This window comes from Pongo abelii, chromosome 20 (assembly GCF_028885655.2).
Source record: "Pongo abelii isolate AG06213 chromosome 20, NHGRI_mPonAbe1-v2.0_pri, whole genome shotgun sequence".
NCBI classification, from domain to species: Eukaryota; Metazoa; Chordata; class Mammalia; order Primates; family Hominidae; genus Pongo; species Pongo abelii.
Genome location: NC_072005.2, coordinates 48477358 through 48504746, shown reverse-complemented (window position 1 = coordinate 48504746; position 27389 = coordinate 48477358). Strand labels below are relative to the sequence as shown.

At 45.6% G+C, this 27389-nt stretch overlaps 1 protein-coding gene, 1 long non-coding RNA gene and 1 pseudogene across 2 annotated transcripts in view; 1 reads left to right on the top strand and 2 right to left on the bottom strand.

The window, feature by feature from the left end:
• The window catches only part of LOC129051987 (uncharacterized), a 74111-nt gene extending 69856 nt beyond the window's left edge, over positions 1 to 4255 (bottom strand). Inside the window, exon 1 of the long non-coding RNA XR_008516609.2 lies at positions 3828 to 4255. This is a non-coding gene — a long non-coding RNA (uncharacterized LOC129051987). The remainder of the gene's footprint in view (positions 1 to 3827) is intronic.
• Positions 1 to 27389, bottom strand: part of LOC103888610 (CEA cell adhesion molecule 6) — a 913736-nt gene that overhangs the window by 80206 nt on the left and 806141 nt on the right. The window lies entirely within an intron of this gene.
• Positions 17220 to 27321, top strand: LOC103888617 (carcinoembryonic antigen-related cell adhesion molecule 3-like; annotated as a pseudogene).

The following is a 27389-nucleotide window of genomic DNA, read 5'->3' as shown; positions in this document are numbered from 1 at the left end:
AATTCTTTAAGTGTTTTCTTTTTCAGATTTATGAATTTCTTTATCTTTTAAACTATCTATACCTTACTGCAATTTGGTAAAGTAGACTTTTGTGAACAAAAATTATAACATTTACTTTTGCTCCCTACCTGACTGCCACAGAACTGGGCAACTATTCATGAGTATTCATATGTTTATGGTAATTCAGTTATTTGCACAAGTTCCGTGAGAATCTGCTGTCTTTATAATGGAATATATTTTAAAACATTGGTTATATTACCAAGGCTTTGATTGGGATGTTATATTTGAGAAAATACAGAGAATTATAGATTAACGGAGTGTCTAATCTATCATGTCAACCCCAAATTTTTACGTACGAGATCCTTTAGTCCACCCAATGGCTGACATTAGCAGCACCTTTAACACAACTCTTTGTTCAAATGTACTATGGTCTCTTTTAGAGTCAGACTCCTAGACTCACTTGTTCTCACTGCCTGTTTTAATTTAACCCAGGCATGCAATGCTAGATAATAAAATTGCTCCCTATTGGCTGATCAGAGAGGAGTCTGTGTAGTTCATGACGCTTCTTGGTGCACATGGATAAATATATCGGATATTATACAGTCTCAGTTGCAAAAGTTAACAAACATGCTACTTGGTTAAAATGGCTACACTCATCTGGTTCATTCTTTTATCTATTCTATTTCAGTTGGTTTGCATCTTACCAAAGGTGCATACTCCAAACTCTTAACATTATCTTCCTCATAGTCATACTAGTGGTCTCCCTGGTGTGCTGTAGTCTCTAAAAGTTTTAAATGTTTGCGTGCTGCCATCCATCAAATATCATATGGTCTCTATTTGGCTGGAATTACATAAACTCAAAGAAATGTGTGATCAGGAGGATATCATAACCTATAAATGATGGAAGCCAAAAATGATGATAACTGAGAGTAATGCTAATGCTTTAAGTTTTGGTCACACTCTCACTTAAGTGAGAGTCTAAAGACTCCAAATTAGAGCCACTCACGCTAAATGCTACATACTCCAACTTGGATTTTAAGGAAGCAGATCTCAAAACAGACCAATGTTTTCTGAAAACAGAAGATTCCAGTCTCCCTGAGTCAACATCATAAGGAAGTCCCCTCTGCTTTAACATTTACCCCAAAAAGAGTAACCTGAAGTACCCTGATGTTAACCAATCCATTTATTTCTATGGCTCTGTTTACTGGTTCCAATTTGACAAAACCCATTGTTCTGTTATTATATTGCCCAGGGGGAGCTATCACTGTATTTGTAGAGTGAGAGCTGCCCCAAATCCTGAATCACAATTAAAAGCCAATTAGATCTATAACTACATTAGTTGAAATTTTGTCTTTTGATGCATGTTCACAGCCAGCAATGGTTAGTGGAGTCTCTCAGACTGCAGCATTTTCACCCTGACCTTCCTGCCTCACTCTTTCACTTACAAGGACCCTTCTGATTACACTGGGCCACCCCAGATTATCCAGAATTACCTCCCCATCTCAAGAGTGAAGTCTTTTTGCCAAATAAAGTAACATGCACAGGTTCCACGGATAAGGATGTGGACATTTTGGGGAGGCCATTATTCTGCCTAACACTGGTAACTTCCATAAACATCACCCACAACAAAAATTTCATTTGCCTTCTTTCTATATCTCACTGTTTTGTGTGAATCACAGGCAAGAGCACCAACTTTGAGGTGAAACACACCAGCTCTGCTATGAACTGGCTGGATGATCCTGGACCACTCACTTCACCTCCCACAGCCTTTTCTCATCTGCAGCACAAAGATGACTCTTACTGTATCAGAAAATGACAGTCAAAGAGTAAATTAAGATGTGTAAGGTATTAGACGCAGAGGCTGGTACCTGATGAGCACTTGGTAAACATTCCTTTCAGTCTGTTCTTTTCTCTATCCCATTTCTCTCATCCTCACCCATCTTCTCCTTCATCTCCTCTCTCTTCATCGACTTACACACTCTTAACTTGCCATTTAGAAAGAAGTCATGCCCCCCATTCTCTCGTGACTCTGCTAGAATGTTCTTGTGATACAGTCTGCCATCCACTCAAGACAGCCCACATTATTTATACAAAGAAGTCTGTTTAAAACAAGAAGTCCTCTTTATGTTCACATAAATTTATATGCACTTTCTCTTAACTTACACGTACCAGTCCCGATTCTGCCGTTAATTCACACATGCACTTCCGTATTTCACACTTCTTCAGTCTTTCTCTTTACAAACTATAGACAAGAATAGTACAGAGACAAAAATAATAACCAGGGCCACAAGAGGGGATTCCTTTAGCAGAATGAATGTTTTCCTTTAACAAGATGAATGCTTTCCTTTGACGAGATGAATGCTATGTGCAAGGCAGCCCTGAAGCCCTTTTCTGTACTTGGCTTACATCAAAGCCATTTGAGTCTACGACACATTTTTAGACAATAATTGTGACAGAAGCCACACCCATTCTGGGTATTTCTGCTGTTAGGTAAAGGCATTTTCACAGAATCTTGTGCATCAGCTACTGCTCCCCAATCCTTCCACTCCTGAAGTTAAGCTGCTTCTGCTTAACCATCTTCATCTCCAGTTGGCCTGCTAGGACCCTGGCTGGAAAATACCTCCTCACCCTACACGTCCACGGTGGCACCTTTTCCTATTCCCATAATCATAATAGTTTTCACTGACTTAGAACTCACTATGTGCCAGGCACTATCCTAAGATCTTTCCATGTAGCTAACATCTTCACAAAAATTCCTGGATGTTATCCCCATTTTTACAGATTAAAAAAATGAGGCAGGCTGGGCGCAGTGGCTCACACCTGTAATCCCAGCACTTTGGGAGGCTGAGGCAGGTGGATCACAAGGTCAGAAGTTTGAGACTATCCTGGCCAACATCATAAAACCCCATCTCTACTAAAAATACAAAAAAATTAGCCAGGCGTGGTGGCAGGCACCTGTAGTCCCAGCTACTCGGGAGGCTGAGGCAGGAGAATGGCGTGAACCCAGGAGGCAGAGCTTGCAGTGAGCTGAGATCATGCCACTGCACTCCAGCCTGGGCAACAGAACGAGACTCCATCAAAAAAAAAAAAAAAAAAAAAAAAAAAAAAAAAAAAAAAAAACGAGGCAGAGAAGTAATGTACCCAGTATCACGCACCCAACTCCATAACTTAACCTCATCCTCCACTTCATCTGGGAAGAAGATACCCTGAGATTTCCAAGGTTTCCTGAATGACATACACCTTCCAGAATGATTTTTGCCCCCTCTACTTTCAGGATTTGACAAACAGCCAGCATTTTGTTTTCTGTCTCACCCTTCACTTATGTACCTGTTCCCTAATGCCACACTCACAACTGCACAGCCCTGCATAAAAGCTGGCTTTGAAGAAATCTCAGTCTCTTTTGGAAAAAAACAGAGCCAGGTTCCCAGTCATTATAAAGTCAGTTTTACTCAATTGTCAACTATTTTTACAGCCTTTCTCTGGTCATAAAAGGAGTTCCCTATGAATAGAAAGTGTAATGGGAAGGAAGTAGGAGAAGGGTGAGTTCCCATTATGGCCACAAAGAGGAAAAGATTCCAAATCCAGTAGCAGTCATAAAACACACTCAGAGTGGGTGGCTCTGAGATATGACAGTCCCATCTGCCTCTTTTCATGCCTGTTTGCCTCTGATTTCCTTCTCAGCCTGTTCCTCCTGGCCTTGCCTTCTTAGGCTAATACTAATGGCCCGGAGCTAGGGCCAGACCAGGGCACACAGCACTGAATGAGGAGAGGGAGGTAGAGGAGGCAGAAAGGGAGAAGAGTGTTTGACTCGTGGGGACCTGACTCACCTAGGTACACATCACCTGGGCAGTAAAGGGATCAGTGAAGGCCTGTGCAAGACTCAGGGTGGTCATCCAGAATGATTGACTGAGGCAAGGGTCTTGATCAGTTAAGGTTTATTGAGCCAGAGCTTGAGGGTGCACCCTGGGAAAACATGAATCACAGAAAACCTCTGTGGGTGTGTTCTCTCTGAAGAGGTTGCAGAAGGCTTAGTATTTATATATTTCCTTAGAGGGGGGAAGGCAGGTAGAAAGAGATGGGATAGGTGGAAGAATAATTCATCTCATCTTGCCTTTGTTCTGTGCCTGGGAAGATAAATATTATCAGAATAAAACTTAACAGGCTTTAGTTTTAGGAGCTAGATTTTGATTGCACACCTGAAGTTATAATTGACATGCCTTGTTTTATGAAACGCTATATATCTTGAAAGATTTTGAGGCCAGCAAAGAACTATTTAGAGGGCAGTCATCTGGAGATCCCTGAGGCTTTTTGCCTTCCTGTTCCCCCAACCCCGCCTCCCGCTTTTTTTTTAAGAAGCAAGGTCTTGCTCCATCACCCAGGCTAGGGTATAGTGACATGATCATAGCTCACTGCAGCCTGGAACTCCTGGGCTCAGGAGGTCCTCCCACATCATCCTCCCGAATAGCTGAGACTACAGGCATGTACCACTGCACCCAGCTAATTTATTTTATTTTATTTTTTTGTAGAGATGTGGTCTCATTTTGTTGCTCAGGCTGGTCTTGAACTCCTGGCTTCAAGCGATCCTTCCACCTTGGCCTTTCAAAATGTGAAGGTTACAGGCCTATGCCACCACACCTGCCCACCCCCAACATTCTTCTAAATCTTTCAGAGAAATCACTGTTAAATACATGACTTTGTGGCTATGTTTCATCTGATCTTACATCACTATGAAGGCTCATTCCTAGGAAGTCATCTCCCATGGAAAAAGGGGTGAAGTCAAATCAGAAAAGGACTAAGGACTAATTACAGCAACAACAACAAAAAAGTATAATCCTGGAATCCAATTGAGGATACACCACTGCCTCCTCAATTAGAGAAATTCTTTGGGCCATGATCACTAACACTTTCAGTTGCATGTTGGCTGACCTCTAATGTCTACAGCAGTCTATAGACTCATTTTTCTTTTCTTTTTTTTTTTGAGATGGAGTCTGGCTCTGTCACCCAGGCTGGAGTGCAGTGGCGCGATCTCAGCTGACTGCAAGCTCCGCCTCCCAGGTTCATGCCATTCTCCTGCCTCAGCCTCCCGAGTAGCTGGGACTACAGGCTCCCGCCACCATGCCCAGCTAATTTTTTGTATTTTTTAGTAGAGATGGGGTTTCCCCGTGTTAGCCCGGATGGTCTCGATCTCCTGACCTCGTGATCTGCCCGCTTCAGCCTCCCAAAGTGCTGGGATTACAGGCATGAACCACCACACCCAGCCTATAGACTCATTTTTCTAGAGTCTCTGAAGCATCTTCTAACTGCAGTGACAATCTCACAGATTTCTACAAATCTCAATCCAAATCCAGTATTCATGTGACCCTTTTGTGTAGTCCATACATCAACAGGCACAAAGGTTGTTTATATATAAGTTGCTGTGATTTCTCCAAAAGTTCACTTAACTTGTCTAGTTTCAGTTTGCAGGGCTTGAAGAAAAGCACAGTTTTAATTTCTAATATTCCAAAATGGAAGAAAATCTTGAAATCATTACTTTTGATACTTATAGCCAGGAAAGAATTTAGGATTCAGTCCAAATTATAGGCAAACAATAAAACTCAAAAATAATGAACAAGCCTAGAATTTAATAACAGTTGTACTGAAGTTTTCTTTTGAAACACAAATTTTTCTCTCTCCAGGCTCCCATTTTTGTGAAAGACAAATCATAGTAGGACAAATATATTTGCAAAATAAGTTTTAGTCTTATACCTGGCCTGATTATTTGCATAAAGTATGGCAAGAATAGTGGTTGGCCATAGAGAGTCTTTTTAAATTGGCTTTGCTGAGACTTTTTTTCATAAGGAATCTCAGATTAGACTTCCAAAAGCCTCTCAAGGCTATGCAAGCCAGGAATTTATCTGTGCCTGTAGATACCTGTATGAATTTGGTGAATTCCTCTTTTCTTGAGGTCTCAGAATAACTTGGGGGTTCCTGGGCCTATCAGAAAGTGACATTCTTTACTTACCACAGATCATTAACTTTTTAAAGAAACTGCATAGACAAGGTAACCAGGTCAGTCTGTCCAAGAGGCTTTTTGTCAGTTCTATAAAGTCAATCTCAATTCCTCAAAGCATTCTGGTCATATCTGAAAATATACCATTTCACTCAAAGCCTCGGTAAAATAACCAATGTCTCCAATTGTGTCCTGTTATAAAAGAAAACAAATTCTTATGGAATTTATGCAAATATCTATATTGCCATAAATTAAGAATATGCACAAATAATTTATTTTTGTAGAAATTGGGTAGAGAGAAAGATAAATCTTTCAAATTTTGCTCACAAAATTACACTTTACCCAATTTGTTGTAAGCTAAAAAGCTCAAAAGAAAAAAAAAGCTTTTTTGACTCTGGAGAACAAAACATAAAAAAAGTCAGCAATTTTTTTTTAAAAAAAAAGGTCATGAAAAAATCATTTTAGTCCTGTATCAATCTACCCTCATGTAATTAACTCTTGTTCTGCTTGATGTTGGGTTAGCAATCATCATGAATGCATTTATTTTTAACTAAAGTCCTGGGTTTTTTTTCCTAGTCCAACGACATGATCTCCATAGTTATGAGAAGCCAATATTTAAGAGTACTTGTAAGAGTCTGTTCCACAAATATACTTCAAATGTGGTTCGAGGACAGCAAAAAAACATTTTGTGAGGGAAGTCACCCAGATATGCCTAGGGCCTTTTTATCTTCTCCTGGGGCTCTGCCTAATGTACAATGTTTTGACACAAGGTTGTAAAGTAACAGTTGTTCATTTGGGGAAAAAATGGTGGTCTTGCATGACTCAGTCTCCAGGCTGAAGTATCCCTTTGGTGTAATGAGTTTGGCAGTCCTGAGGTGTTTATTTTCCTTTACAGAATTTTAGAAGTTGTACTTCTTTGATATTGTCTGATTGAGAACAAAAGGATTCATGTGGAAGGCATCACAGCTTTCTCCCACTTACAATCCCATTGTCATTCCCTTCTTCCTCTGTTTGGTTACATTCCTCTGTTGATAGATAACTTATTTACTGAGTTGTGTTCACAAAAATCCAAATGTCAGTTGAACTTCTTAAAGTCCTAACCATTCAGTTCAGTTCAACGCCATCTTAGTTGAAGGATCTATAGAAAATTTTGATAAGAAAGTTCACACCACCCACAGTACCTTTGGAACCACTGAGCTACAGGAATGAAGAGGAAGTAATCTGCTACCTGCTGGGGACCTTTATGTTTTGTACCTCATGCAATACTCACAATGACCCTTTAAATAGGCACTATTATCCCTCTATTCCAAGACATCAATTAACTTGTCCCTTATCTCACCTGATAAAAGGTGGAACTAGGACTCAGACTCACGTATTTCTGAATCCAAAACTCATGCTTCCAGCAAAAGACACTATCAACAGAGTAAACAGACAACTTACAGAGTGGGAAAACATATTTGCAAACTATGCATTTGACTAAAATGTAATATCCAGCATCTATAGGGAACTTAAATAAATTTACAAGAAAAAAAAAACCCACTAAAAAGTGGGCAAAGGACATGAACAGACTTTTTTTTTTTTCTTTTTTTAGTGCAGTGGTGCAATCTCGGCTCACTGCAACCTCCGCCTCCCGAGTTCAAGAAATTCTCCTGTCTCAGCCTCCCAGGTAGCTGGGATTACAGGTGCCCGCCACCACACCCAACTAATTTTTTTGTGTTTTCAGTAGAGACAGAGTTTCATGATGTTGACCAGGCTGGTTTTGAACTCCTGACCTCAAGTGATCTACCCACCTCAGCCTCCCAAAGTGCTAGGATTACAGGTGTGAGCCACTCTGCCTGGCAAACAGACACTTTTCAAAAGAAGACATACATGTGGCCAACAGCACAGGAAAGAAAGCTCACTATCACTCATCATTAGAGAAATGCAAATGAAAACTACAGTGAGATACCATCTCACACCAGTCAGAATGGCTATTATCAAAAATGTCAAAAAAAAGTAACATGCTGGCAAGGTTGTGGAGAAAGAGGGTGCTTATACACTGTTGGTGGGAGTATCAATTATTAGTTCAATCATTGTGGAAAGCAGTATGGAAATTCCTCAAAGAGCTAAAAACAGAACTACCATTTGACCCAGCAATCTCATTACTGGGTATATACCCAGAGGAATATAAACCATTCTATCATAAAGACACACGCACACGAATGTTCACAGCAGCACTGTTCACAATAGAGAAGACATTTAATCAACCGAAATGCCTCTCAATGGAAAACTGCATTTTTAAAATGTGGTACATATACACCACAGAACACTATGCAGCCATAAAAAATAATGTGATCATCTTTTTTGCAGGAACATGGGTGGAGCTAGAGGACGTTATCCTCAGCAAACTAACGCAGAAACAGAAAAACAAATACTGCATGTTCTCACTTATAAGTGGGGCTAAGGCCAGGCGCGGTGGCTCACGCCTGTAATCCCAACACTTTGGGAGGCTGAGGTGGGCGGATCACGAGGTCAGGAGATTGAGACCATCCTGGCTAACACAGCGAAACCCTGTCTCTACTAAAAATACAAAAAAATTAGCCGGGCATGGTGGCGGTCGCCTGTAGTCCCAGCTATTCGGGAGGCTGAGGCAGGAGAATGGCGTGAACCTGGGAGGCAGAGCTTGCAGTGAGCGGAGATCAGGCCACTGCACTCCAGCCTGGGTGATAGAGAGAGACTCCGTCTCAAAAAAAAAAAATTAAATTAAATTAAAATTAAAAAATAAGTGGGAGTTAAATGATGAGAACACATGGACATAAAAAGGGGAACAACAGACACTGGGGCCTACAAGAGGGTGGAGAGTGGGAGGAAGAAGAGGAGTGGGAAACATAACTACTGAGTATTAGGCCTAGTAGCTGGGTGATGAAATAATTTGTACATCAAACCCCTGTGACACAGGTTCACCTACATAACAAAGCTGCACATGTACCCTGAACCTAAAATAAAAGTTTTTTTAAACCAAACATCAACAATTTAATCTCTAATCCTTCTCCAATCAAAATTTTAAGATTTTTTTAAAAGAAAAACTTTTAATGAGCAGAATAAATTGATTTTTTTCTAAAATATAATATAATGAAATAAAACTCATGTTTCACTCCACACCGTTGTACCTACAAGAATTCAAAGAAAGGAAAAGATGACTGCTTCTAACAGAAATAACTATACAGGCTTCAATGAAGAGACACGGTCTGAAATGGGCCTTTAGGACAAAGAACACGGCCGGGCACGGTGGCTCACGCCTGTAATCCCAGCACTTTGGGAGGCCAAGGAGGGCGGATCACAAGGTCAAGAGATCAAGACCATCCTGGCCAACATGGTGAAACCCCGTCTCTATTAAAAGTACAAAAATTAGCTGGGCATAGTGGTGCACACCTGTAATACCAGCTACTCAGGAGGCTGAGGCAGGAGAATCACTTGAACCCGGCAGGCAGAGGTTGCAGTGAGCTTGGATTGTGCCACTGCACGCCAGCCTGGCAACAGAGCAAGACTCCATCTCAAAAAAAAAAGAAAAGAAAGAAAGAAAAGAAAGAAAGAAAGAAAGAAAGAAAAAATAGGACAAAGAACAACTCAGGAGGCTGAGAAGACAGGCAAGGGTATGATATGAACAGGGAAAAGAATTAGAAAATGTTTGGAAATGAGAAAGTAAAATGTGGGTCAGGTCCTTCAATGTAAATCAAGGGAGTAGATTGGAGCCGGGCTATGAGGGCTCTGAGTGGCAGCCTAAGGAATGGGAACTTCATCTTACAGATAAGAGAAGTCACTGGAAAGCTGTGAGAAGCTCAGAAACGTGACAAACAGCATTTCCAGGAAGATTACTCTACAATATTAGGCAAGATAACTTGGGAAATAGTCTTCAACTCTGGCAACTTAACAGAAATATCTAGATTTCTTCTCCTTTTTTTTTCAAACTTTTCATTTTGAAATAATTTCAGACTTTCAAAAATGTTCCAAAAATAGAGTCCCCATATACTTTTCACTCAACTTCCCCAAACATTGTTTTAGATAACCACAGTGCAAACATTAAAATCAATAAATTATCACTGACATCATACAATGAATGAATCTACAGACCTTATTCAAATCCTCTTTATCTTCCCTCTAATGTCCTTTTTCTGGAACAGGGTCCAATGTACAATTACACATTGCATCTCATTGTTTTGTCCTCTCAGTCTCCTTTAATCTGGGACAGTTCCTCAGAATTTCTTTTGCCTTCATGACCTTAACATTTTTGAAAAGTATTGTCGTGTTATTTTGTAGAGTTACCCTCAGTTTAAATTTTTCTAATTTTTTCTCATGATTAAACTGAGGTTATACACTTCGGTCAAGAAAACCAAAGAGGCAATTTTGTGCCTTCTCCATCCATTATATTAGGATGCCCTAAGATGTCAATATCTCTAATTAACAGGATGTTAACTTTGAGCCCTGGGCTAAAATTCCTCCACAATAAAATGACCATTTTCCTTGGAAGCATTCTTAAACAACCAATGCCTGGGCCACACAATGCACCAATCCAATCAGACATACTTGGGGAAAGCACAGACATTGGTACATTTTAAATGCCCTACAAGTTACTCTAACCAACATCCAGGAATGGAAACCCAAAGTTTAGACAATGAAGATTAGAATCCTGGAAATCAGCTAAGAAGGCATTCCTTGGGCTGCTTTTTTCAAAAAGAACATCCAATTCTAGACACAATTAAACACATATGGACTTTGGCATGGACCCCTGGTAGGAAAATGAGAAGGTTAAAAATTCCCTTACTGGGAACATGACAAGTGAGTAGACTGCTGTCTAATAAAAAGAGAAGGCAGGGCCAGGCGTGGTGGCTCACACTTGTAATCCCAGCATTTGGAAGAGGCCAAAATGGCTAGATCACTTGAGCCCAGAAGTTCGAGACCAACCTGGGCAATATGGTGAAACCCCATCTCTACAAAAACAGACAAATAAACAAAACAAAAAATTAGCTGGGCATGACGGCATGTGCTTGTGGGCCCAGCTAATCAGGAGGCTGATATGGGAGGATCACTTGAGCCCAGGAGGTGGAGGCTGAAGTGAGCTATACTCCACTACACTCCAACCTGGGTGTCAGAGTGAGACTCTGTCTCAAAAAGACAGAGAGAGAGAGAGAGAAAGGCAGGGCACTAAGTAAAGTGACCAGCCCTCCTGGCCTATTTTCTCTCCAGATATCAGAAACCCTGGCTTCAGTAACAGTGCACACCCATATATTTTATTGTCATAAGCCTGACATGAACTCCTAATTGCCACTGACAGGGACAGAATTATGAATCATGTGATCCAAATATACGACCACACATGCAAAGATGCACACTTCCACACAGAGTTGAATGAACAATTGATAGACTCCAGATTGAAAGTACATGACCTCCCTTAAACAAACCTGTCCTCCCCATTTGGTCCTTTGTCCTTAATCTCTTCTGAATCTGTTGTAAATTTTATGAAATAGGAAAGTGTACACATCTCCTGCCACCAAGCTGTTTAAGTTAGAAAACACTGTGCTCAACTTCCTTAGAGTTATTATCTTAGGGTTTCCATAAAGGGATATCATCAATAACCTCCTCAGAGAGGCCATCTGATAAGATGTAAAAGAAAACGCCAATTTCACCAAAACCCAGAGGCAGGAAGGACCCTGACAGGAACAATCCCTAAGGTATTCACATGCCTGCCCAGGGTCTGGTGCAGCTGGTGCAGGAGGAACTGCTGCTGGCAATAGCTGAAAAAAAAAGAGACGGCAGCTCTAACACTCAGAGGGTAGTAAGAAAGGAGCTCACTCAATTCACCTTCAATTCTCACACAGCCAATACCCTTCCAGCCTCCCTGTGGGGTCTCACTGGGACATAATTAAATGCCAATACATGGGTGAAACAATTTATAGAAGGGTGGGATCAATTGGGTCAGAAATGCTCATAAGGCCGGGCGTAGTGGCTCATGCCTGTAGTCCTAACACTTTTGGAGGCCAAGGCGGGCGGATCACTTGAGGTCAGGAGTTCGAGACCATCCTGACCAACATGGTGAAACCCCATCTCTACTAAAATACAAAAAAAAAAAAAAAATTAGCTGGGCATGGTGGCATGCACCTGTAATCCCAGCTACTCGGGAGGCTGAGGCAGGAGAATTGCTTGAACCTGGGAGGCAGAGGTTACAGTGAGCCAAGATTGCGCCACTGCACTCCAGCCTGGGCAACAGAGTGAGACTCCGTCTCAGAACAAAACAAAAAAGAAAAAAGAAAGAAATGCTCACAAAAGAGACGGTTCAGGTTAGGCCTTGAATGGTTCAGCCTTAGGAAAGCAGAGACATGGAGAAACATAAGCCAGGGAACCAGGTGTCAGGCACCACTATAGATGCTAGTTTTTTTTGGTTTTGGTTTTTTTTTTTTTAATTATACTTTAAGTTCCAGGGTACATGTGCACAATGTGCAGGTTTGTTACATATGCATACATGTGCCATGTTGGTGTGCTGCACCCCATTTACTCGTCATTTACATTAGGTATGTCTCCTAGTGCTATCCCTCCCCCCTCCCTCCACCCCACGACAGGCCCCAGTGTGTGATGTTCCCCACCCTGTGTAGATGCTAGTTGTAAAGAGCATCCGAGGAATGAGAGTGGGCTTGCAGATGTTATTTTATTTACTCTGTCAATCAATACATGAAATTATTTCAGAGGAGGATCCTCAGAAAGGGGAAGTAACTTGCCAAGGTCGGTGGTGGATATGGGATTAGAAACTCGGTGAGTCTAACACCAGAGACCATGTAACCACCACTACCACAGACCTGAACGAAGTATGTGTAGGGAACAGAAGGAGCAGGGAGAGCTAGAGCAGAAAGAGTCAGTTAAAAAAACAGGGAAGTTATGTAAGCTTGCTAAAGGGGGAATCACATGTTGTAGAGGCATGAACAGTAGTAGACACAGAGGTTCAAACTTGATCTTGTGATTATAGAAGAGCCCCTCAAGGTTTTGAGTAAGGGCAGACCCAGTCAAAGTGAAACCTGGAGCCAAGATCAGCGGGTGGTGGAAACGGGGTTCTGGGTTCCTAAGGTAAAGAGATGGCACCAACAACAGTGTAGGGGGCACGTGATGCGTGAAACGAGAATTGGACGCAGAAGCTGAAGCCCTGGGTTTAAATGCAAAAAGTCATGCAGTGAGGGCATGGCTATGGAAGGCAAGTTATATTCTCTCTCTGTAGTTTGGTCTCTCTTCAGCCATAAATCACATGGAATGAGAATTAATCTCTAAATGACCCTCAAGCCTTGCTACTCAAAATGTGGTCCACCAACCAGCAGCAATGACATCATCCAAAAGCGCCTTAGAAATTGAGAATCTCAGGCCCCACCAAAAGAATCAGAATCTGTATTGAGTCAAGATCTTCAGGTGATCCATGAACACATTAAGATTTGTGAAGCACTTCTCTCCAGTGTCTTCCAGTTCTAAAACGCAACTATTTCACCCTCAACTATGTCACCTCACAAGAGAAAAATAATAATGAAGTTTACCTTTCACCTCATTCGTGACCTTTTCTTAATCCTAAAAGCCTCTTAGGCTTGCCCACATTCAGGTAGAGGTTTTAGAAAACACCAGAGAGGGCCGGGCGCGGTGGCTCACATCTGTAATCCCAGCACTTTGGAAGGCCGAGGAGGGCGGATCACAAAGTCAGGAGATCAAGATCATCCTGGCTAACATGGTGAAACCCTGTCTCTACTAAAAACACAAAAAAATTACCTGGGTGTTGTGGCATGCACCTGTAATCCCAGCTACTCGGCTACTCGGGAGGCTAAGGCAGGAGAATCGCTTGAACCCGGGAGGTGGAGGTCGCAGTGAGCCGAGATGCCACCACCGCACTCCAGCCTGGGCAACAGAGTGAGACCCCCAGCTCAGAAAAAGAAAAAAAAGCAGCACTGCCACCTTGTGGCCATCATCAGTTAATGCACCTAACTCCTGGGGTAGAGAGGATAGGGCTGGCAGGGGCAGGAGCAGAGGTAGTTGGTGAAGTCCAAGTCACAGACTGGAGAAGAGAATCACAGCTGCCCACATGACTGAAAGTAACTGTCATAGAGAGCTCAGCCTGCATCACTGAGCAATGTCCCATTGCAAAGGACATTTTTTTAATATGTGATATATCAGTGGAAAACCACATTCCTAGCCAAGCTCTGCCCTTGTTACCTTAAAAATCATTCTGAGAGGTATTTTCAGACACCCAGCCCTGGCTTGAATTCTGCCAGTAAACTTGTAATTTTCCAAGGAAACTTCCTTTACTGTAACAGTTCTTTTTCATCTTGAGTCAAAATGTGTCTGATTCACACTCACCAATCCTCATCTTTCTCCCTATAGGCTGAAATAAGTTTAACATCTTTTCATACAACTGACCTTCAAATATGGGTAAACTACCCCATGCATCACCCACCCCATCTTCCCTCGGCCATTTCCCATATAGTGTCACCTGAAGCCCCACACCCTCTGGTCACTTTCCCATGGTTAAGTGAAGTGCAGCGACCACAGCAGACACTCCAAATCCTAGGGGTGTTCCCCAAAGCAGCAGAGCCACAGGACCCCCATCCCTGTCCTGGCACCTCACCCCTATCTAGAAGCCAAATGCCACATCAGCTGATCTGGGGACGCTGACTTTTCCTGCTTCTGCTGCTGCTCAGTCATCCTACACCTGTGTAGGTGTCTACTTTTTATTCTGTTTTATTTTGTAAGAAATATTTATCGGAGGTCTGGGTGTGGTGACTCACACCTGTAATCCCAGCACTTTGGGAGGCTGAGGTGGGCAGATCATGAGGTCAGGAGATCGAGACCATCCTGGCTAACATGGTGAAACCCCATCTCTACTAAAAAAATACAATAAAATTAGCCAGGCGTAGGGGCGGGCGCCTGTAGTCCCAGCTACTCGGGCGGCTGAGGCAGGAGAATGGCATGAAACCTGGAGGCAGAGCTTTCAGTGAGCCGAGATCATACCACTGCACTCCAGCCTGGGCGACAGAGCGAGACTCTGTCTCAAAAAAAAAAAAAAAAAAACTTATCGGAGCCTGCTGTGTACTGTCACTGGAGAGACAAAGGTGAATCACACCTGGTCCCTGCCTCACAGAGCTCCAGGCTATGGATGGAACCCACTTAAAGTCAGACCATTACTGTTCAGTGACAAACACCATGACAGACATCAACACAGGATTTTCTGATCCATCTCACCAATGTCCTGTGAAATACCTTCCACTCTTGGTTTTCTGGGATCAGTTTTCCTCATTTCAAGTTCAAAGTGAAAAAGAGAATGCAAATGTTCCCAATGGTCCTTTGTGCAGTCACAGCTGGACCTGGCATGTCCTCCTGGTTAATCCAGGGTGCTCAGGGCTCCCACTTCATTCTGAACATCCTCTCTCTCCCATTGGAGCTCACCATGTCTGCACCTGCAGCAGCCAGGTGGCTGCACACTAACAGAAAATCCAGCAAGTCAGGAAACTTGCTTTACTCCTGTAACTTTGAGGCTAGGGACCTTGTAACATTGAACTAGTCCTATGAATTGCCTGCACCTTAACTTCCACATCTGTAAAGTGGGGCAGGTGGACTCGATCACCCTAGGTCCAGGGGTATAGTGAGAGCTCCTCAGAGACAGCAGCACACCTGATCTCAGCATCCACCATCTAGCAAATACCAGGCACACATTAGGCGCTCAAAGCCTCACTGAATGTGTGTGTGAATAAATGACTCTATGAGAGCCATGTGGATCATGGAAAAGGTCAACATATATTTTTGAATGTCTACCAAGTACACTGTAGAATAGGGAAATAAGTAACCCAGGCAGGGCGGTGTTTTCTCCCAAATTCCCCTGACCTCCTTCCTGGAGGAGGGAGGGCCTCTGTACATCAGAGAGACTCTTGACACAAATAATGATCTTGAAATGCATTATAAGAAGCTGTCATGTTAACAAGAGGAAAGTCCATTTGTTTTAGAGGTGTTTTAATCAATGGACCTGAGGGACCCAAAGCCCCCCGTGATGAGACACAGGATGTGACACCCACCCCAAGTGCATGGAGGGGAAACCAGATGGAGTGAACTGACAGGGAGCAGGACCTGGGAGAACAGGGGATAAAGAGATTGAGGGACCCAGAGGAAGGTCTGAGAAGGAGCTCCCGGCCCCTGAAGTGGCCTCGGTGTGGACTGACACAGAACTCAGCAGCATTTAAGTAAAGCGGCCGCACCAGGCTCCATGTGTACGTGGGATTGTTTTTCAGTAAGACTTTCTTTCTGCTCATAGGCTGCACTTTCACATTTTCTAAGACACAGGCTGCACTTTTGCATATTTTCTAACACATCAGGCCCAGTTAACAGGTTACAAAACGATCATTCCATTCAACAGTCAATTATAGAATACTCCCAAAGTGCCAGGCTCTATGAGTTCAGGGAATACAAAAATGAACACAAACAGCCCCTATCCTCAATGATCTCTATACAAAAAGCTCCAAAGAGTGCCTCTCCTACAACACACCCCTGCTCCACACAGCCATTCTCTCTGCCCTCCACCAACCCAAATCCTACCCCGCCCTGTGAGGCCAGCTCAAGTTCCACCCAACTCAGAGTCCCCCGTGCACTTCTGCCACTTTGAGAGATGACTGCACTCATATCTCTAGGCTTTATAAAGTGGATGTCATCTCCCTCATTAGACTTGAGCCTCCTGAAGGCAGAGATTATTTTTAGAATTTTCCAGAAAGAAGTCACATCAGTGGTTTGCATCAGACCATGCTTAGGCCCTGCCTGACCCTTCATTTCACACACAGGCTCCACTGCCTAGCACAATCCCTGGCCCCTGCAGGTGCTTTATAACCCCTGCAGCAGCAAAGCCCACAACCAACTCTGTGACAAGGCAACAGGCTGGGATAATTTGAAAACACAGACAGAAGAATTGTCAAACAAAAATCAAAGGGCTTTGATTCATGGCTTGCCTCTTCCCTCCTCTCAGGGAAACAAAATCACGCCACCTGTTCTCACTCCTGCCTCATTCCAGGCCCCTTCATATTCCATGATGATCCTTGCCTACAAATAACAATTACTGTGTTGTGAGCCAAATAGTGATTTTCTATTTCCACCACTCCTTCTACATTTATTAACTGGAATTCTGCTACAGGAAAAAGCTATTTCTGCTCCCTCATTTATTTAATTTATTCAATTATTTATTTATATCAGCATGGATTCATGGGTATTTATGAACTGGAATCCATTACTATCATTATTTATTATGTTGTTCATATCGTCCCAAAATTCACCATTGAGAGCTCCTCGGAAATCTGTGACCTTTCGACACATCCCCACCATTTTTCGTGTAGTTCCTTACTTTCTGGCCCCACAAGAAGCTCCAGGTTCCTCTATGCTTTCCAGACCCAGCCCTGGAATCAGCTATTTCTCCAGGGAGCCCTGGTTCCTTTCATGGGAGAATGATGTTTGCAGACCATCGGCACTGATAGGCCCACGGTTAGAAGGTGCTGGTGCTTCTGTGCCCTCTAGTGGTCAGATCTGGGAAATACACACTCACACTAGTTTACTGTTACCCACGTTTTACAAATTAGGTAAAAGAGGCACAGAAAAGTTAGACAACTTGACCAAAATCGCAGAGCAAATAGATAGTAAAACTGTGACATGAAAATAATGACAGATGCACCACAAGTCCTAACGAGCGAAAAAGTAACTTATCACACATGCACGTCAGCAGAAAGCTACAAACCCAATATTTCAGCATAGACACTCTCTCTGGAAAATAACCAGAATTTCACAGCAATAACCACAATGATAACCATGAAGTACTGAACACCTGCCTGGGCACGGGGCTCCCACAGCAGCTCACTTATTCCCAATAACTCTGCAAGGTGGATTTTACCATCCTCCTTTTACAAATCAGGGAATCAAGGATCACAGAAGCCAAGTGACGTGTCCCAGTTGACATAGTTAAGTGATGGAGCCAGTAATTGACCCCAGGTCTATCTGGATATAAAGTGCACGCTTATGCCACTGTATCAGCGTTTCCCAAAACTGATTTTAGGTGAAAGTTAAATAAGCTGTTTTTTAATTTTAATACTCATGTGTTTATTTTAATGCATGTTAGAAAAACATTTAAGCACACAACAAATCCGTAATTTCATGGACAGTATTGCATAAGACAAGGATGTTTTGCCTCCAACTCCTGGCCTCAAGCCATCCTCCCACCTCAGCCACTCGAGTAGCTGGGATCACAGGTGTGAGCCACCATGCCCTGATAGAACAAAGATGTTTTGTAAACTAAATTTATTTAGAAAAAAATAGTATGGGCTGGCCACGGTGGCTCATGCCGGTAATCCCAGCACTCTGGGAGGCCAAGGCGGGCAGATCACATGAAGTCAGGAGTTCAAGACCAGCCTGGCCAACATAGTGAAACCCCATCTCTACTAAAAATACAAAAAATTAGCTGGGTATGGTGTTGCATGCCTGTAATCCCAGCTACTCGGGAGGCTGAGGCAGAAGAATCGCTTGAACCTGGGAGGCAGAGGCAGATGTTGCGCGTTGAGCTCAGGTCGCACCATTGCACTCCAGCCTGGGCAACAAGAGCAAAATCCCGTCTCAAAAAAAGAAAAATAGTATTAAGTAAATAATAAATGTGGTACAAGCTGTAGAGAAAATCATAAAGGCGATCTAGAAATGTCTGTGGTCTGGATGACATAATACTACAGCAATGTGCAGCTTCATTCTCAGTTACTTCCAGGAAATTAGGGTCACATAGCACTGCAGAAAGAACAAGTAAGAATCTTAGACCTGGGCTTTAGCCCTAGATGTGTCCATTTCTAGGACCCCAGACATCTTTGTGACCTCCTTGCTGGGAGGAAATCCAACCTTCCCAGACATTTAAGAACACTAAGAAGACCCTGAATACACCAAGGGGTTTCTTTGTCATAGAGAAAATAAACCATGTTCGGGGACCCCAGGGACTCTCTGTGTGGTGTTGACAGACCCAAGGCCAAGACACAGCAGAGATCAGTGCTAGGGAGGGTGGGTTGTCCTGTTAAGGGACAGGGGTCCAAATAAACCTTGCTTCTCAAAACATAGTCTGGGGAATTTAAATGAAGACAGAAAGGAAAAAAGAAGAATGGACAAGAAGGCAGGACTGAGAGGGGAGGGGCAGAGAGGCTTCCTGGGCAAAGCCCACCCCTACCCATGACCCTGGGAAGTGCTCCTGCCCTGGGAGGAGGCTCGGCACACAGGGAGGAAGGACAGCAGAGCCGACAGTCACAGCAGCCCTGACAAGAGCATTCCTGGAGCTCAAGCTCTTCCCTCAGCCCTCCCTGCAGAGGGCGCATCCCCTGGCAGGGGCTCCTTCTCACAGGTGAGGGGAGGACTCCTTGGGAGTGGGTAGGAGGAGGGAGCATAGAGACTGACTGGGATCTCCTGGGGAGGATGGGACTCTGAGGGGGGACAGAGGGCTTCTGTTGGAGCCTCAGAGGAGAGGACACCAGAGAGGGACAGGGGTCACACCAGGAAAATCTCAACGATCTGAAGTTGTTAATGGAGAAACAATCTCCACTGTTAACATACTGCAAGTGAATCATCACTGATTAATAAATTCTGAAAACTGATGACAATAAAATGTTATGTCAGGGTAACACTCCAGAAAAAAACAGAACCAGGGCCACTAAACACTGTCCTTACCCACAAATCTCAGAAATTGTCAAATAAACCCCAGGCCATGGAGGGCCCTGGGAACATTCATGAACTCATCCACAGGTGTCTGCAGCCTGTCCCAGGCACTGGGGTGCAACCAACATCACACAAGTCCCCACCCTCACGGAGCTCACACTCTCATGGGGAGGAAGACAGACACCCAAAGAGATCTAGAATGTGAGGTCAGGTGCTGACAAGAGCCCTGGAAGGAACAGAGCTGGAAAAGGTCAGAAAGAGAAGAGCAAGGGTCTCTAGAGGAGGTGTAAGGGGAAGGGTCTCCCAAGGATGTCCTGATGTGAGCAGGATCTGAGGGCAATAAGGGGTGGGGGCTTGTGCAGACTCCCGGGGACTCCTGGGGACTCCTGGGGAAGACTCCTGGGGAAGAGGTACTTCTCAAACTGGGAAATGCCAAGGTCAGAGGTGCTGAGGGAATGGGGGTTATGCTGCTGACCTTGACTCAGCAGGACCCACGCGTGCACGTGCACATGCTCTCTCTCTCTCTCTCTCTCTCTCTCTCTCTCTCTCTCTCCAGGGCTAGGGGGTGAAGAGACCTCCTCAGAACCCAGGGCCCCATCTTTCCATCAAAATACATAGGTCCCAATATTGACTGATGATCTCTCTCCCACCTTAGCCTCAGTTTTAACTTTCTGGAACCCACCCACTACTGCCAGGCTCACTATTGAAGCCATGCCATCCAATGCCGCAGAGGGGAAGGAGGTTCTTCTACTCACTCACAATCTGCTCCAGGATCTTATTGGCTACAACTGGTACAAAGGGGAAAGGGTGGAGACCAACCACCGTATTACAGGAAATGTAACAGAAACTCTAATAACTACCCCCAGGGCCTGCACACAGCATTCAAGAGACAATATACCCCAGTGCATCCCTGCTGATCCAGAATGTCACCCAGGACACAGGATTCTACACCCTACATGCCATAAAGATAAACCCTGAGAAAGAAGAAGTATCTGGCCAGTTCCATGTATACTGTGAGTGATTCTCCCACAGCCTCTGACTGTTGGGGGTCAGTTCTACTTCACATACATGGGATTGTCAGGGCTGGGCTGTGTCTGTGTCCCCTTCTGTATTACGCCCCATGTTGGGGTTTGAACTTTTACTGCAGGACACATACAGGGTAGACAAACTTCAACAGATCAGAATTCCTTTCCCGTATCCAGACCCTGCAGACATTCACTGCAGAGGAAGGACAGTCTGATGGGGGGTACTTAGCAGGGGGAGGTCAGTCTCAGCCAAGCACCCCGTGCCCTCCCTATGGACATGACCTTGAGAAGACCCTGGAGAACTAAGTCAGGGTCTGGCCTGAGGGGTCTATGGAATCCTGTGGAGCCCTGAGGTGCCTATGCCAGAGCTGGGTTGTTGCCTCCTGGGCAGGGCTGACTGGGAGCAACAATTTACCAGCTGTCCAAGGGCAGTGGCTCCTGGAGCTGGTCACTAGCTGGGGCTCAGCCCCCAGGCCTTCATCTGGGCAAGGACAGAGCCTCAACCTTCACCTGAGACTCAGCATGTAGAGTACAAATGGACAAGATTACTAGGGCATGAGCCCATTGCCCTGGGGGACTTAGGTGACTCCATTGGAAGTTCGGTGTTCCTAGGGGGAGGAACAAAGAAGAAAGGATGCTCCCAGCAGCTCCTTCTCCACCTGAAATCAGGCCCAGGGCCCTTTCTCTTAGAGACAAATAAGAATATGTAAAAAGTAAAGTAGAGGTTCCTCTTCAAAGACTTTCCTCCCTGTCTAATTAGGAATAAATAGCAACTTCTCTTAGAAGCAAAATTTACTCGAAGACATGTGCTAACATTCTTAAATATCTGCTAGCCGTAATTAAACAAAAATCAATGTATTTTATGTTCTTAGCTCCCACAATTTAGCCTAAATATTTGCCCTGGCATGCTTATACTGGTCCAAGCAAGCATTAGGTCATAGCCTGTTCCTCTTCCTTATTTGAAGATGTTTTTACCTTTCTCCACATTCCACAAGTTACTTCCTCCTTCCTTTGTTCTCCTCTGCCTCTGCCTCTTTTAAAAAGTTCTAACTTACTAGCCAATCGGGACAAATACAGAATGTGAGGTCCTGTTCCAGCCAATGGAAACCAGACACAGCAGTAAGGTAGACACGTCAGATTATAAATGACCCTGTCTCCTTTGTTCGGTGTACTCTCATCGCAAAACTGTCGGCAAGTGTACCCTTTCTGCAGAAAATACAAAAATGGCCTTGCTGAGAAAATTAAATTTATGTTCAAGTGCTATTTCTTTACAGCACCTGGGAACAAGCATTTCAAATACATACATGCTGTTCATCTGGGCAGCTGCTCTGTGCAGAGCTGAGATCAAGTAATTGTAAACATTTTGAAGTTAATTCATAAACAACCTTGTAGCCAAATAGCATTTATCTTATTTCTTGAAAGGAAACTGAGGCACAGGAAGACAGTCACTGACTAGGGTCACACTGATATGGCTCTGATGACTAGAGCAATACCAGGATCCTCGGTCTTGTGCCAATTTAGATAAAACAACACAGACACATGTGGAGCAAAGAGTTTAATAGGCAAAAAAGAAGAAAAAAGCTCTCCCATACAGGGACAGACGGAGGGGGGTTCCAACCAAAGAGAGGAAACCCTAAGTGCAGCAGAAAACAGCCAGTTACATGAGGAGGCCGGAGGAGGTGGTGTCTGATTTGCGTAGGGCTCAGGGGATTGGTTTGACTAGCCATGTCATTCACATAGCCCAAGAAGAAACTGGCCCTCCCACCCTGGCCTTTTAATATGCAAATGCAGGGAGGCTTGATGGTTCTACACACGTGGGGATATGTGGGGGCGACCATGTTGCCAGGCACATATAGGAGCAACCGCAAGAAGAGGGCAGGAATCCCCATGTTTGGGTGGACCCAGTTTCTAATGGCCTTCATTTGTATATCAAAGCTTGCCAGCCAGGCTCTAAGAGCTGGGGCTTTTCTGCTAGACAAGAAACATTTCTGGAATTGCTTTAAAAGAAACAAAAACTGGCCGGGCAGTGGCTCATGCCTGTAATCTCAGCACTCTGGGAGGCTGAGGTGGGTGGATCACCTGAGGTCAGGAGTTGGAGGCCAGCCTGGGCAACATGGCGAAACTCCGTCTCTACTAAATATACAAAAATTAGCCTGGCATGGTGGTGCGTGCCTGTAATCCCAGCTACTGGGGAGGCTGAGGCAGGAGAATTGCTTGAACCTGGGAGGCGGAGGTTACAGTGAGCCGAGACCACGCCACTGCACTCCAGCCTGGGCAACAGAGCAAGACTCCATCTCAAAAAAAGAAAAAGAAAAACTTCCCAAGGACCCCCTTTCCTCTCTATCTCCCTAAAATAATTTCCTAATAAATCCTGTAACAACACAGTCCATAGGTGGCAGATTAGAGTCGTGCGAGGTATGCCTGCAGCCACAGTCCCCTCCTCTCCTCCACCGGGGTTGTGTGAGGCTGCTTGTTATTAGGCATCTGCAGACCTGAGACCAGTCATGGATTCATCTCCCTTCATCTTGGGCATCCACAGTGCAGAAGGGGAGATTCTGATCTGAGGAGTGAGGAACAAAAGGAGAATTCACCAGTTTTTACCTGGAACTAAATCCCTTGTGTCAACTATTAGGGTCAGTGTTATGTATGTCTGTGTGAAGAGACCACCAAACAGGCTTTGTGTGAGCAATGAGGCTCTTTATTCACTTGGGTGCAAGTGGGCTGAATCTGAAAAAGGAGTCAGCAAAGGGAGATGGGGGTGTGGCAGTTTTACAGGATTTGGGTAGGTAGTGGAAAACTACAGTTAAAGGTAGTTATCTCTTGTGGGCAGGGGGCGGGTCACACGGTGCACGGTAGACAGATCATGACACTCATTGTCCGGGGGGAATGTCACAGGTCAATTGATTAGTTAGGGTGCGGCAGGAACAAATCACAATGATGGACTGTCATCAGTTAAGGCAGGAATTGGCTGTTTCATTTCTTTTGTGGTTCTTCAGTTGCTCCAGGCCATCTGGATGTATACGTGCAGGTCACAGGTTATGATGGCTTAGCTTGGGCTCAGAGGCCTGACAGTCAGTGCCGGGAATATACCAGGTGTTTGACCTTGAGCAAGACACTCAACATCCTAGGCCTCAGTTTCCTCACCTGTAGAATTTTAACAAACACTTGGATCTCAGGATGGTTGTGAGGATGTTTATTCGAAGATTGATGTAATTAAAGCCCTTAACAGGGTAGTGCACAGAGCCAGGGCTCAATCAGTGCTATCAACTAGTATTATTATTTTTATGAACTTTGTTATCAGCTAAGTCAAGGAGACCTTGGTTAAAATTTGGTTGTATCATGTACAAGTTCTGTGACCTTCCTTGACTTACTGAGGCACTGTAAGTCTCAGATTCTAACTCTGCAGATGGCGGAGATGCCCCCTCTCCTTCAAGGTGATAGGAGGATGAGATGAGCTGTAGGTAGGTTGGTGCCCACTGTGCCTGGCACATGGAAGACCCCTGAAAACAGTCAAAGAGCATCATCCCCGCTCATCAGCATTGAGTTGACAGCGAGGACTAGCTCTGTATGACAATCATGGAATGGAAAAGAAGAAACAGAGAGAAGACTGGGTGCTGTGGCTCACGCCTGTAATCTCAGCACTTTGGGAGGCTGAGGCAGATGGATCGCCTGAGGTCAGGAGTTCGAGACCAGCCTGGCCAACATGGTGAAACTCCATCTCTACTAAAAATACAAAAATTAGCCTGGCATGATGGCACACTCCTGTAATCCCAGTTACAAGGGAGGCTGAGACAGGAGAACCGTCTGAACTTGGGAGATGGAGGTTGCAGTGAGCCGAGATCGTGCCACTCTACTCCAGCCTGGATGAGACTCCGTCTAAAAAAACAAAAGAAAAGGCCAGGTGCGGTGGCTCACACCTGTAATCTTAGCACTTTAGGAGGCCGAGGTGGGTGGATCAAGAGGTCAAGAGATCGAGACCATCCTGGCCAACATGGTGAAACCCTGTATCTGCTTAAAATACAAAAAATTAGCTGGGGGTGGTGGCGCACGCCTGTAATCCCAGTTACTCAGGAGGCTGAGGCAGAAGAATCGCTTTAACCTGGGAGGTGGAGGTTGCAGTGAGCCGAGATCACACAACGGCACTCCAGCCTGGCGGTAGAACGAGACTCCGTCTCAAAAAAAAAAAAAAAAAGAAAAGAAAAGAAAAAGAAAAAAGCGGGAAGAGGCGTGAAGTGAGAGGAAGAAGGGATTTAAAGGCACAGGAGCAGGGCGAGGTACAGGCTCCCTGGGGGAGAACGTAGGAGTCGGTGCATCCCTGTGTTCCAAGCCTGAGACACAGAAAATGGTGCAGCCACGGAGAGCAAGGGAGTCAGCTATGAGGACAGCACAACAGACCACACTCAAACTCCGTGGCATTTCCTTCCTCCCTGAACAAGCCCCTGCCCTGCGAGGCCCCTCATGGTTCCCCCTGGAACAGACTTGGGCTTCATCCCCTTTGCCTTCCCCTTTCTGCAGAAAAAAATGCCCCAGGCCTTCCTGTGGGGGCCGTCGCTGGCATCGTGACCAGGGTTCTGGTCGGGGTGGCACCAGTGGCCACCCTGGCATGTTTCCTGCTCCTCGTCAGGACTGGAAGGTACTACAGCTTTTCCCTGGCCTCCCTCCCACCCCTCAGGCTGACCCCGGGCCAGGAGGAAGGAGACCCCCGCCCAGTATTCAGGGCCAGGCTCTCTGAGCCCTCCCCAAGAGATCCTTCTCTCTCATTCCACAGCTCCTCCCTCACCAGCTGCTGACCGGGGGCTGCTTCCTCAACAGCTTCCTCCTCTGTGAATTCGGCCCGGTTAAGGTCTCACCTCTGAGTGTGGTCCTAGTTCCCTCACACAGCAAAGCCACAGCTGCCTGGAGGAAGGGAGCGGGGGAGGGGGTGCTCAGTAACCCGGTACCTCCTGCTGTTTATTGAATCCACCCACCAAGAGGGGGGATTTGCAGGCTCAGGATCCAGGAGGGAGTCCTGGCCATGGTCACACGGTGAAGGGTGTAACAGCTTGGACAGGCTGGGTAGGGTCAGTGCCCCCATGGCTAATGCAGTTCCCGCAGCCCCTGAGCTATGAGACAAGAGAACCTGGGCCCCAGGATGGCATGTCCTGGAATGTCCTTTATGTCTCTTGCCAAGGTGTAGAGAGAGAAGACAAGGCTGTTGTCCCATTTCAGCATCACTGGCCCTGAGTGCAGGGTCTGGCCACAGCAGGGACACTGAGTTCTGGGAGAATCCAAGACACCTGTGGTCCCCTCAGTGTCCTGCACATGTGCCTGGCCCTGCTTTCCCTCTGGGGCCTTAACCCTTCCTCTCAGGCAAACCCCCATGATCTGGTTCCTTCCCTGGGCCCTCAGTTCCTTTCCTGCGTCCCTGGGTCAATGTTCTCCTGGCCCAGCATCTGGCTGAGGGTCCTTCCCCTCTGGTCAGGACAGATGTGCCTTTGTAAAGTCTTCGATTCCCTCACCTGGCTCAGCTCCTGCTACAGAACCAATGGAGAATGGAGATCTCCATGCCCCTCTTTGGAAATAGGGTCCCCTCTTCATCCCCTGTTCTAACTCCAAAGTTTGGCTTTTAATCTTGTACTCCTCACAAATAAGCCTGACCTCTCCTAGGGCCAGTGGCCAGCATGACTTTAGAGAGCAGCTCCCCAGTGTCCCTTCAGCCTGGGTGTGGCTGGGAACCCCTAGGCCTGGCCCACAGTGTCCACTCCTGCCAGTCACCCTCTGAGGTCCTCTGATCCTTTCCATGGGGCTTCAAGGAGGAGTCTCATAAAATATCATTGCAGGGGACCCCAACTGGCCAGGTCAGCCCTGACCTGTGGGCTCTTGGTCATGGGTCACCTCTGCAAACTCACTTGCTCACTTGGCCCCTAAAATGGCTGAAGGGTCTCTCCTGGTAACATGCCCCTTCTCCCTGACTCTCTGGGAGTTCAGGACCCCAATGCCCTCCTCCGTGAGGGGCCCAGGCTCTCGTCCCACCCGGCTGCTGACTCCTGTTTCTGTCCCCCAGGCCATGGTCCCTCAAACAACTCTACCTACCCTATAAGCCCATCCCCTCCCCAGCCCCTTTCTACTGGGGTCCCAGCAGTACAGGTTCAGGGCAGGGGGACCATCAACCCCACAGTATAGCACAAACCCACCTTTCCCCAGAACAGTCAGGTCAAAGTGAGTGCCTCCGGCCAAGATCCAGGCCTCCCTACAGGGCCAGGACCACCCATGCCCTGTGCTGACCCCACCCTGGGGCCCTCCGTCACCTGAGGAGACCCCTGGAGTGCAGCAGGTGCAGAGTGGACACTGGGAGCATCAGTCAGGGGCCCACATTAACAAGGGTGCAGGGTGGGCCCAACCAGGACAGCGGTCAGGGTGCTGTGTCCACACTGGGAGGCTGAGCTCAAGGACAGAGCTGGTCACTCCTGAGGGGAAATGACCAGAAGTAGACCCAGAGAAGTAAGTCCTGGCCGATCAGAGACAGGAACCTTCCATGTCTCTCCCTCTCTGTCCCCTGACATCCCCTCTCTCCCCTGCCCAGGCCCTGCTACCCAACCCCAGGACAGCTGCTCCCATCTATGAGGTGAGTGTGGGCCACAGGTGTTCTGGTCCTGCAGGCTCCAGGGGGACCCAGGGTCTGCCCCCACCCA